A 12,083-nucleotide genomic window follows, 5' to 3' on the forward strand; every position below is an offset into this window, starting at 1 on the left:
GCTCGGTCCTACATAAATGTGATGCAACAAGATTTTGCCTTTAGTCATACAGGATTAAGGCCAATAAGAATCCTTCGTGTCCATTTTTGGGGTCGCCTCCAGATTCCGCAATATCAATTGGCCATGAAGGTTACTAATTGGAGCCCGATAGATCTATTTCCTGTAGAATTATCTAAAATAAACAGTGGGCACTACAAGACTGAATACAACTGCTGAACTCAAGAGAAACATACAGAAGTAGATAGAGACTACTCCGCAAATGTTTGCTGCACAACACTATGAACAGTATGACTTTGAGAGGACAAGGATCTTCTCCTCAAGTTGGTTACTACCTGTGGAATGTTATGTTCAAACAATTAAAAGTCATGTAAGCACTGTAAACTCTTGTATCTTTGTTATGTGCTACATAGAGCGCTTCAAAATGGGCTTGTTCCATTCCTAGAGATGTACATTTGAAATCTGTCTATCAATATGGACCACCCTTTATAAAACGCCGAAATTGAAACAAAATTGAAACAAATTGTAGTGTTATTTTTTTCATGATATCTACGATTTTCCTAAGGTCTACATGAGGAAAAAATAACCCCGGTTTGACAAGTGGTTCACAGTTTTTCCATGAGGAAAATATGCTTCTTGGATTTCTCAGGAGTGCTTTGATGAGAGTATTCTGCCTTTGAAATTTTCACTATTAGGATTTTTTTCTGGGTATGCTTTTCCGTCTCAGAAATATTCTTGGTTCACTTGTACTTCTGTTTCCTAGAGGTTGTAAAGTTATCTATATTACGAGGGGAGTTCAACAATTATTGTCCCTGACATATAATTTACGTTATTTTCCCACATAGTCCCCCACCACTGTAATGCACAATTCCGACCTATGTTCTAGGGTACGAATACCAGTTTCAAAAAAATGTGATATCTGTGCTAGAAGGCATTCTTCTACAACATGCATAACATGTGCATCGCTGGCAAGGGTGGTCCCCCGCAGGTGCTGCTTCAGACTTGGGAACAAGTGAAAGTGACTTGGCGCAAGATCTGGGGATTCGGGAGGGTGCTCGATTAGTTAAATCCAGCAGCAGCAACAGCGGCGGATGTAAGATGATTTCTGTGTGCTGGAGCATTGTCCTGCAGCAGCAGCACTTTCCTGTGACACATCCGTCTGCGTTTCTCCTTGATTGCATTTCTCACTTTTGGAATCAGTTGCGAATAATAGTTACCTGTGATCGTCTCTTGGCGCTTGAGGTAGTCAATAAACAATACTACCTTGGCATCCCAAAACATGGTGGCCATAAGCTTGCCAGCTGATGGCATTGTCTTGAATTTCTTGGGAGGCGGAAAATCATGGTCCCAACACTGCATGTTCTGTTGTTTTGATTCAGGGTCATAATTGTATACCCAGGTCTCATCTACTGTCACATATCTACCAAGAAAGTTAGCAGGGGTTATCTTAGACAAGACCAAATTTGTTTCTGATCAACAGACACGGACACGCTTTTAATCAATGGATAACAGTCAGGACTCACAACTATCTGAAAGAAACAAAAATAAAATATAACATTAAAATCATAGACCCTACATGGCTGAAAGTTTATGTGTCATCATACAAAAAGTTATTAATGACACCGTCTAAAATCTAAAGTAAATTTGTAGGGATCTTAGTTAGGCTATGCCAGCCTAGAGCCACTCGCTTGCGAGAGGCACTTTTATATTACTAGGGACGTTCAATATATGTTTCCCTGTGCTATAAAATATTGTATAAAGCAATGCCATTAAAAAGAAGTACATGATTGACAAGCGCCATCTTTCGTCTACAAGGAACAACAATCGATTCGTTATCAGACGTGAAGGCACATGCGCTCAAGGGCGAAAAGTAAATGCTTGTTCGGAAAACGCGGGCTCGCGTCATAAGGAGTTCAGAAGCATGGATGCTAAGGGCGTTCTGCTTATGGACTTTTTGGATCGAGGAAGAACAATTAATGCTGACCGTTATTGTCAAATATTAGATAAACTGAAAAACGCAATTCGACATAAGCGACCAGTTCTCCTGTCAGCTGGTGTCATTTTTCTTGACGATAAAGCTCGCCCCCACTCAGCAGTGCAAAAACAACACAAAATTGAAGAATTGGGGTGGGAACGGCTGCCCCACCCTCCATACAGACCCGATTTAGCTCCGAGTGATTTCCATCTTTTTCCAGTGTTAAAGTTTGACTTGCAAGGTTACCGTTTCGAAACAGATGAAGAAGTGAAGCGGAATGTGAAAATAGTGCTCAATAGCCAGAGCCCTGATTTTCTTGCAAAGGGTAAGGACAAATTGGTGCAACAGTGGGACAAATGCCTGAATCTCTATGGGGATTATGTGGAGAAGTGTGGAAGGATCCTCCTACACATGTATGTATAGTTATCCAATGTATCTTAAAAATATTTTCTTTTACAGCATACGGAAACTTATATATTGAACGACCCACGTAGTAAAGGGGTAACACCCCTGAGGATAGTGGAAGCGAGAGGTACACTTCTAGTTTGCGGTACTACCCCGGAGAATCAACGGTAACACATACACAATCAAAACGGGGCTCGCAATAAGGAAAACACTTAATCGTAGATATAAACATTTCGATGGTTGACTGGGTTGGCAAGGTTGTGAGAGTAATAGAAAGGGGATAAGGGAACGTTCGTTTATCTCTGACTTTGGAGTCCTGTAGTTGAAGGTCTCGTTGATTCTGTAGACAACGAGCAGTCCTGAAATGAAGTTCGATCGGTATCGCAACTCCGCGGTAGATCTTTACGTAGCGAAAAACTATTTAGCGAACAATTGTCAACATCGAAGGAAACGACTGTTTTACGATATAAATTACTGAGTACAACTCTGGCTGAGAAATGTTCTCTTGAACGATTTATGGGGGATTCATATTTCCTATCGTTAAAGCCGTTGAAGAGACCGCGTTCTTTCGTTAACCCTGTTTTCTGCATAGAGCTGAATTTGCTTACTTTGGTATTGTTTCCGGCTGATTCCCGTGTTAGCGAAATTTTCATGTCCGCTGAAGGTAGGCGGTATTCTATCCCGTAAGAAGCTGCTTACAGCGCTTCAAATCGGCCCCCTTGGCGAAGTGTTTAGACTATTGTGCTATGATGTCAAGGGTCCTGGGTTCGAGTCACGCCTTCCGCGTGATACGTCTCACCTTCCTGGGGCAAAAAAGAAATGATTTCACGAAGGCTAGTTAATTTTTCTTGTTTGTGACGTGTACTTGGCCAGTCCAGTCAATTGCCGAAAACATTTTATTTACACAAACGAATATCATAGTGATATACAAGGTGGGTGAATGAAAAGAAATAAACACATCCAGAAAACCATGCACTTAAAACTCTAGACATGCTGAATTATAAACAAAATAATTAATGCTTGCATACAACTAGAGGTCAGCTGGTGCTGACTAGCAATTTCTCAAGATTCCGCAGTAGCGGTATTATCACTGTAACACGGAACTATCACTGAAGCACTTTAACTCACTTGAGAAAAAAAGGAGACGGGGGTGTATTGCTGATGCCATGTCAAGGGGTCAGTCCCTCTTGAACATTTTTTTAACAGTAGGAAATTGTCTAAACACATTGAACATTTGTTTTTATATATATTAATAGAAAAATGTTGTGGAGGAGCACTCGTAAAGAAAAAAAGAGCATAAAATATATACAGTGGTTTACCCGTGGAGTGTCTGTCACACAAGTAATGAAATGATACATAAAGAAAATGTAAAAAATAAATATGAAATGTATGGTACTATATACATGGGGCGTTTTGCCCCCAAAAGCGATTGTCCGTCTATCTGACACATATATAGTTTTTAAAATAATGTTATTGGAATCAGAAAACTTGTTAAAAAGTTTGTCAAGTTTTAATGCAAAGTCATAAAAGAACTGTTCCATGAAGTTACACTGTTTGTTTGTAGTTATACACGTTGTACTGGCTCATAACGTTCTGAGGCCAGGGGGAACAGATAAAATACACTAGTAAACGTTTATTATTCAACGTCTTAGTATACATCATTAGCTATCGCTGTGGTGAGAGTTCATGCGCTAAAAGATTTCGTTCTAGAAGGTCCGCGACGGGTGTCGAACACGCGAAGACACGGATGCACGAACACCCGAACATGCGAACAGTTGGGTCGTATCTGGACGTTCCTGGGGTTGACGGTCTGCGATTGGATGCGAATCAAATAAAGTGTGACGCTGTCACAGGGGCGGACTATTCGTAGAACTTGTGGCGTTGAAAAAGGGGTCTTCCGATGTCGATCCCTCGGCTTCCTGGATGTCAGGCCATGTCGTTTGGGGGAGGGGGTGGACATCTGCTTGACGATCCTTGGGCGGACAGACGGCAACTGCACTGTGAATCACTTAAAGTGTGACAGTGTCACTCGGGCAGACTATAGTAGAACTTGGGGCGTTGCTGGTCCCGAACATAATGAATCCTGGGGTTGCTGGTCTCGAAACATTTCTAGAGCGTGCTGCTCACAAATACATAAGGCTGAGTTTTGTTTATTTTAGTATTGTTTCGGGATGATTCCCGTGACAGCGGAATTTTCATCTCCTCTGAAGTTCGGTGGCATTCTATGCTGTAAGAAACTACTTCAAGAGCTTCTAACTGGATGCCTTGGTGAAGTAATTGACTATTGTTCTATGATGCCAGGGGCCACATGTTTGAGTCACTCCTTCGGCATTAGACGACACATGAAAAATTTAGTTCTTTCTGACCATTCCTTCTATGTTAGGGACCATAATTGCTGATCTTGCCTCGTAACATTCTGATAGAAGCTTAAGGCACTGTGTTAGTATTTTCATGAGTCGGATTCGGCCTCAGTACAGACACGGGAAGAGTCTATGCTCCCCTTAGCACTAGCAGTAGTTAAACTATAACTTTTCAGGAATAACGTAGCAAAATTGTACTTGAATCTTCGACTAGTTTCCATAAATATAAATGTCCAAAAAGACACACATTATCATAGTTTTCTCTCTTCATTAAAATGGGTGCAATCACTCCCAAAACATTTGTTTGGTAAACTTTTTAACTGAGAATTTTATTGGTGCTTGAAGTTGGAAATCTCAAAATATCTAATTGCAAATATTTTTTTTAATCAAGCAGACTAGCGTACACTATAAAATTCATGCATGAGTTGTTGCCGCTTCTACAATTAATCTTATCCCTAGAAAAAATCTTACCTGGCACTGTTGAAAAATTATAAAATGTTATGTTAATGATAATTTTTTCAAATACACAGACGGACTGATATACATAAAGGGTGATATACAGTGTGTCCGTAAAGTCATGGTGCACTTTTGACCGGTCACAGGAAAGCAACAAAACAAGATAGAAATGTGAAATCTTCACCAAATAAAAGGAAAACTCTCCAAGTTTCCGTACTATGATGCGCAACAGTGTGCACACACAGGCGATGACGCAACACCACGAACTGCGCAGCAGCGGATCAGCCCTCGCCCACGCCAGTCGAGATGTGGACGGTACAGAGGCAAGTTCAGTGTGTTTTGTGGCTTGCGAAGTTCGAATCCGTGAGCAAAGTGCAACGTGAATATCGTCGCGTGTACAACGAAGCGCTTCTGTACAGTCCTCATCTAGACTGGCGTGGGCGAGTGCTGATCCGCTGTTGCGCAGTTCGTGGTGTTGCGTCATCATCTGTGTGCGCACACGCTTGCGCATCATACTACGGAAACTTGGAGAGTTTTCCTTTTATTTGGTGAAGATTTCACATTTCTATCTTGTTTTGTTGCTTTCCAGTGACCGGTCAAAAGTGCACCATGACTTTACGGACACACTGTATATATATATATATATATATATATATATATATATATATATATATATATATATATATATATATATATATATATATTTGTGTGTGTGTGTGTGTGTGTGTTTGTGTGTGTGTGTGCAAATTCAACATCACAGGACATCCTTTCTTCTCTGTAAAATGCGGTAATGGCAGATCTAAATTCAACTTGGTACATTGGGGTAAGAGGCCTACGTGTGACGGTGCTTTCGGTATATGGCCGCCATCTTGACGACCACCATATTGGATTGAGGTACAATTTTTGAAAATACAAGGGGGTCATGTGGACTATAAATACTCATTATAATTTTCTAAGAAATGCAATTCGGTAATTAATCTTGTGATTGATGTAACTTTTTTTGAAATTGAAAGTTGCCAAATCTTCTGTTTGTTGCAGGTAATGAAGGATGGCCTTAAAACTGCAAGACAGGATTCCGTAAACTTCCCCCTGAGGACTCTCATCTATATCTCAAGTAGATGCATGGTTTGCAGTTTCGAGATATTAGGGTTCCAAAATCATGAACATTCTGGGTGAAATCAAAATTTTCGAAATAAAAAAATGACACTGTTCTCAAGCATACCGTTATCCCTACTGATGATGATTCACTGTTGCTGTCATGATCACTTATGCCAGGCTATGCACATCACTATCTTCTGAATAAAGAATACTGTGTTACACTACACGTCGTCGGTTTAGCTGTTTTAAAGATAGTTGAGAGCAGGAATCTCCTTGCAATATGAACAGGATTGAGAATGTCAAGAAAGCAACAGGAACGAAGAATAGAGGGATGCAGAATATTTCAAAAGAGCTATTGCAGGTGGTATACAGACAAAACGAGAATTTGATGAAATACACACATATTTTCGAGTTTGAGTGCACTGAAGTATCAGATTAACAACAGTGGGATATTTTGCCAAAGGAATGTTGCATTATTTTCTTATCCCTCCGCCTCTCTGAAAAACATCATGCAGTTCAGTATGTTGCTGTAAATGACACTCACTCGAAAACTTTTTCCAGAACAGACCTTGTCAATATTCCGAGAGAATTGTTTCATATTTCTTCACCCGAAAAGCTTCAAGACTAACTTCAAATATCTCTACGGAGGGGAAATGCCACATCGTATCCGTGTATTTGAGAATATACTGATCAAGAAAGATAAATTAATATCAAGCTCAGCTTTCTTATGGAGGTGTAGAGAAAAGAACGTCATCCCAAACTTCGCCACACTCAAACACCCCATTAAGAACAAAGCCACCAGCAAGATACTGAGACACAGCAGCATGGCGCTGGAATGCGAAAGGGTGCACTTCACACGCCGGGAATCTGAGCACGTCGACGGAAACCTACTGCATATACACCTGGAAATTTCTTCGTCTGTATTTCCGATGGACTGGGAATGGATTGACTGCACCATTTTAGCCTGCATGGAACTACCAACAAACAAGACTACGGCCCAGCAAACAAAACAAGTCAGTCATCTAGAAGCAGCCAGCGTGCCATCCAGCTAAATCACAACCCGGATAGTGGTTAACCTATCGGACAAAACATTCAACGGAAGCATATTATGTATTCTTTCGAAGGGGTTGAACGTCGCTCCAGCTCGGAGAAATATCTCCCTCAGGGACATAATCAGCAGCATCGAGCAGACGGTTAAAGATCGGTTAACGAGACCACCCAAGATATTCACAGATAAACTTATATTGTCCTACAAAGGGCTGTTCCGCCGAGACTTAACATCACACGAGAAGAGAAGGCCACATTCAAAGCCTTAATAGAACACGAGGACATTCTTATTCTACCAGCCGACAAGGGGAACGCTTTAATTATTCTCAAGACAGCAGACTACGAAAAGAAAATTTCAGATCTACTAGCAAACTGTACATTCAGGAAACTCTCCCGAGATCCCACAGCAGCAGTTGAAAGGAAGACGAGACCATTCCTGAAAAAAAAAAAACATCATTACCGAAACATATTCGGGACAAACTGAAACCGGACGAAATTATATAACCACGATTGTACGGAGTTCCCAAAATTTACAAGACCGCAATGCCATTGAGACTAATCGTCAGCGCCATTGGTTGCCCCACATATAGACTCGCCAAGTTTTTGACGGCCCAGCTACAACCACTGACAGGAAAATATGAACATCACGTGAAAAACTCAACAGAATTCGTCAAGACGCTGCCGCATATCAGAACATCGGCAAGTGACATATTAGTCAGCTTCAACGTAGTGTCACTTTTCACCAAAGTACCACTTCAAGACTCACTGGAGTTACTGAAGTGCAACATAACAACGGAAATCATCAGACTTTTCAAGCATACACTGACGTGGACCTATTTTTAGCTACAGAGGACAGTACTCTGAACAAACTGACGGAGTGGCTATGGGCTCCTTTCTCTCGCCAGTCGTAGCCAACTTTTATATGGAAAACTTCGAGCATGAAGAGTTTTGCACAGCTCTATTGAAACCGCCGCCTTCTATAGATACGTCGACGACACCTTCATCATCTGACCCCACGGTAGACTGACTCTTCAGTCGTTCCCGGATCACCAAAACAACCAGCACCTATGCATCAAGTTCACCATGGAGACAAAGAAGAACGGCAACATTCCATTCTTGCATATCCTTATCAAACAGAAACAGGATGGAACTTTAGAACACAGAGTGTACTGAAAACTGTACTGTACTGAAAATGTCAAAAGGTTTCTTCACCCGTCTCAACGAACAACAGTACTCCCCACCTTGTACCACCGGGCCATCTCAATCAGTGACGCAGAGCATCTACCTGAAGAAATTCAGCACCTTCGCACGGCTTTCAAACAGAATGGGTACCCAGAGCACAAAATGAGCAGAAGTTTAAACCTATTACTGTAGAAGAGACCACCACAGCAGAAAACCCGGACACATCAAGGAATCCAGACGAAGCGGAAAATTCGGACACACCAGAGAATTCGGACTCAACAGGGAACTCGGGCTCACCAGGGAATCCCAGGGAGAGTACCAGAAGATAGCCATCCTGTCATACACTGAAAACCTGGAATTATAAACCGTATTCTTAGTAAACACAATTTCAAAACCATCCACAAACCATCGACCAGATGCAGGAACCTACTACGCAACCGCATGGACAATTTAGGACTCAAAACACCAGGAGTTTACCGGAATACTTGCAACTGTGGGAAAGCATACAATAGACAAACAGGCAGGACAATGTAACAAAGCTGCAGAGAACATCCGAGTTACATCAATAATTTCCATCCGGAGAAGTCAGGACTAACCGAACATTCTATCTACGAAGGACATAGAATATATTTTAATAACACAGAAATTATCACTAAATCATTAAACAATTGGGACAGAATTATCAAAGAAGCAATAGTCATCCGTGGGGAAATGCAGAATATGAATCGTGACACGGGGCTCGAAATGGATCTAGCCTGACTAGTGACAGTCAGCTGGCACCGGGAATGCAGCAGAGACGGTTCCCGATTTGTTTCCCATCAATACCATAAATATTCACATGCAGGTACATATGAACCGGGTTCACGATCATCGCTGAATTTCTACCTTGAAGATGATGGTTACTTTAGCTGAGAGAATTTATTCATCATTTGTCGCCAGGAAAGCTTCGAGACTTACATCTTTTCAAAAATTGTTTACAACAGTAATTCTGTTCAAAATGGGTCTTGTAGCTAAGAAAGAGTCCAAGAGAAGGGAAGAAGAAGAAAACAACCAACTTATAAAGTGCAATACTTCAACGTTAATTCGAAAATTGACCAGTTGAGATTGATTCATTAGGTAGCATTTTGTTGAAGAAAGAAATATTTGGTCTTTGGAGCAAGAAAGGAAAAAAGAAAGGAAAATGTATATAACCAAAGATATAGCTTATAAATCTATTTATCAAGTAAGCTTACATGTAAAATGCCTGCTAACAAATGAACATGAACAATCTAACTTTTGTTTACATTGAGAAGGTTGAAAGGTAGAGTTCAACACTTAAGATAAATATCGAAAACTTTAAGAATAATTGGAAGAGAATGAATAAATAATTTTTTTTGGAACGTCATTTCATAATCTAAAAAAATATTTGGTCAGTTTATATAATTTCGATAAAATTTCAATATAGCTTTCTGTATTGATAACTGTATAAATCGAAATAGGGCTGATATTAGGTGTAATTGGAAAATTTAGATTACACAATATTGATAATAATTTAGTCTCAGGAGACTGGTCATAAACAAGGAAGTGAAAGGGAAAGAACAGACACAGGTTAATGATTAGGGACCACAAGGGAACAAATGTATTAATGTGTTTGAGACTTAAATATCAGAATATGAGGTGATGATGGATTACTTCACTAAATGAAAACATAGCAGTCTGTAACTGTACTCACAGGAACGAACCTTCTGTATTGAGAATCTGGACGTTTTCTACGAATATATCACTTTGGTTGCCAGTTTTCATCCGAATACAACATACGCTTATTTTGAAATGCCAACCTAACAACTTAAATGCCTCCCAAGATTTCTCTAACTCTGGCGAAATGTTTTCATCAGAATTTCTTGCTTTGTGGTTTTCGTCAATGTAAACGACATTCTGTTACGTTTCTCGTGGACATTCGGTAAAATTCCATGATCTTCAATTGAAGCCGACCCTCGTGACTGAGTGGTTTGCACATCGCGGTTAGATGCCAGGAGTCCCGGGTTCGTATCTCGGCATGGAAATGGATATTTTGGGTGTCCATTCATCGATTTCACCACATCATCACTCATTCCCATCTTCACAAATTAACCAAAAGAGGTACAAAAAAGGAAGTAAAATTGGCACTGTTAACTATAACCTTTAGTTTTCTCACATCCAAACCTACATTTTAAATATATACACCTATATACTTTCTTACGGTGCACCCTTCCTAACAAACAGTACACTCAAGGAATCAATTAAAACAAACTCCGCTCCTCGCAAACAAAAGCTATTCTAAGAATGTCAGGTGCACATCTACATTACCACTCCTTGACGTCATTGCCCTCTGGCCGATAGACAAAATTATAAAATTGAATGCCTGCAAATATTGGTTTCGGAAAGGATATGAGGATAAAATAGTGGGAGACATGTATCCACAATATTAGATATTAAACGAACAATTATACAAGAATGGCAGCGGGAATGAACTTTGTCACCACAAGGAAGAAGAGTATTTAACCTTATAGCAAACATCCAAGGAAGACTCGATACGACATACTTCCAACCAACAAAGTGACTGATTAATTTCATTACAGGCCATGGGCCATACGGAGGTTCAACATAAGAACAAGCGAGACGTGTATATCACGCAACGACATCAACGACTCTCCAGAACATAAAATATTTAATTGTCCTACTACAAACCCTCTCATCGATCAATTGAGAGATTCCTTGCAAACCATTGAAACCTATCAGTTCATAAGACCCGAGAATTTTTACAAACTTAACCAACTAGCAGACTTAATATCAAAAGGGGAACTCTAACGTTTCAGAACCCAAATCCCTAATCCTCCCCCGCGCCCACTCATCATACCCCACCAACAACTGAGAAGATCCGAACGCTTAAGAACAAAGAGGCAAGCAGAACCAAACCCTCCATAACTCCTGTGAGATCCCGTAGGAGAAGACCCGAGGTAGTATGACGAACTGTCATAAGGTATTCTGGAAACTTAAGTTTCGTGTGTGTTTTGCTGCGGTAAAATAACCCAACTCAGGTTCAAAGACGATGAACTCGTCTAGTGCAAAGAATTCACGATAGGTGGAATGCCTATGCAATATGAAAACTTTGTTGCTTTAATAGTTACGCGAAGAATCGCTAGATGGCTCTGACCGTTGTGCGCGTTTGAATGGTAAATTCCTTTGTTTGAGACCCGAATTTTCTCGCGGTTTCCTTATGCACAAGGACATTTTGATGTGTCGGTCACTGCACGCATGGGCAATTCGCTGTTATGGCGCAAAATCATAAAATATACAGCGTTTTGGTCTAGATGCCTTTGGTTAATTATCAGCAAAAAGTTTATCTTATTGAGCATTACACTGGGTTCCTTAACGCATATACATATCTGTTAACGTGTGGTATTTAAATCATAAAAAATTGTTGTTTGGTAAAGACAAATGTGCTCTGCAAAAATGACGAATAGTGATCGAGAGGGGTGTGCAGTGGTGGAGAAGGACTTCCGGAAAAAAGAACATGGAGTGAACAAAGCAAGGTCACTACAGTG

Source organism: Lepisma saccharinum, chromosome 23 (assembly GCF_977018435.1).
Source record: "Lepisma saccharinum chromosome 23, izLepSacc3.1, whole genome shotgun sequence".
NCBI classification, from domain to species: domain Eukaryota; kingdom Metazoa; phylum Arthropoda; class Insecta; order Zygentoma; family Lepismatidae; genus Lepisma; species Lepisma saccharinum.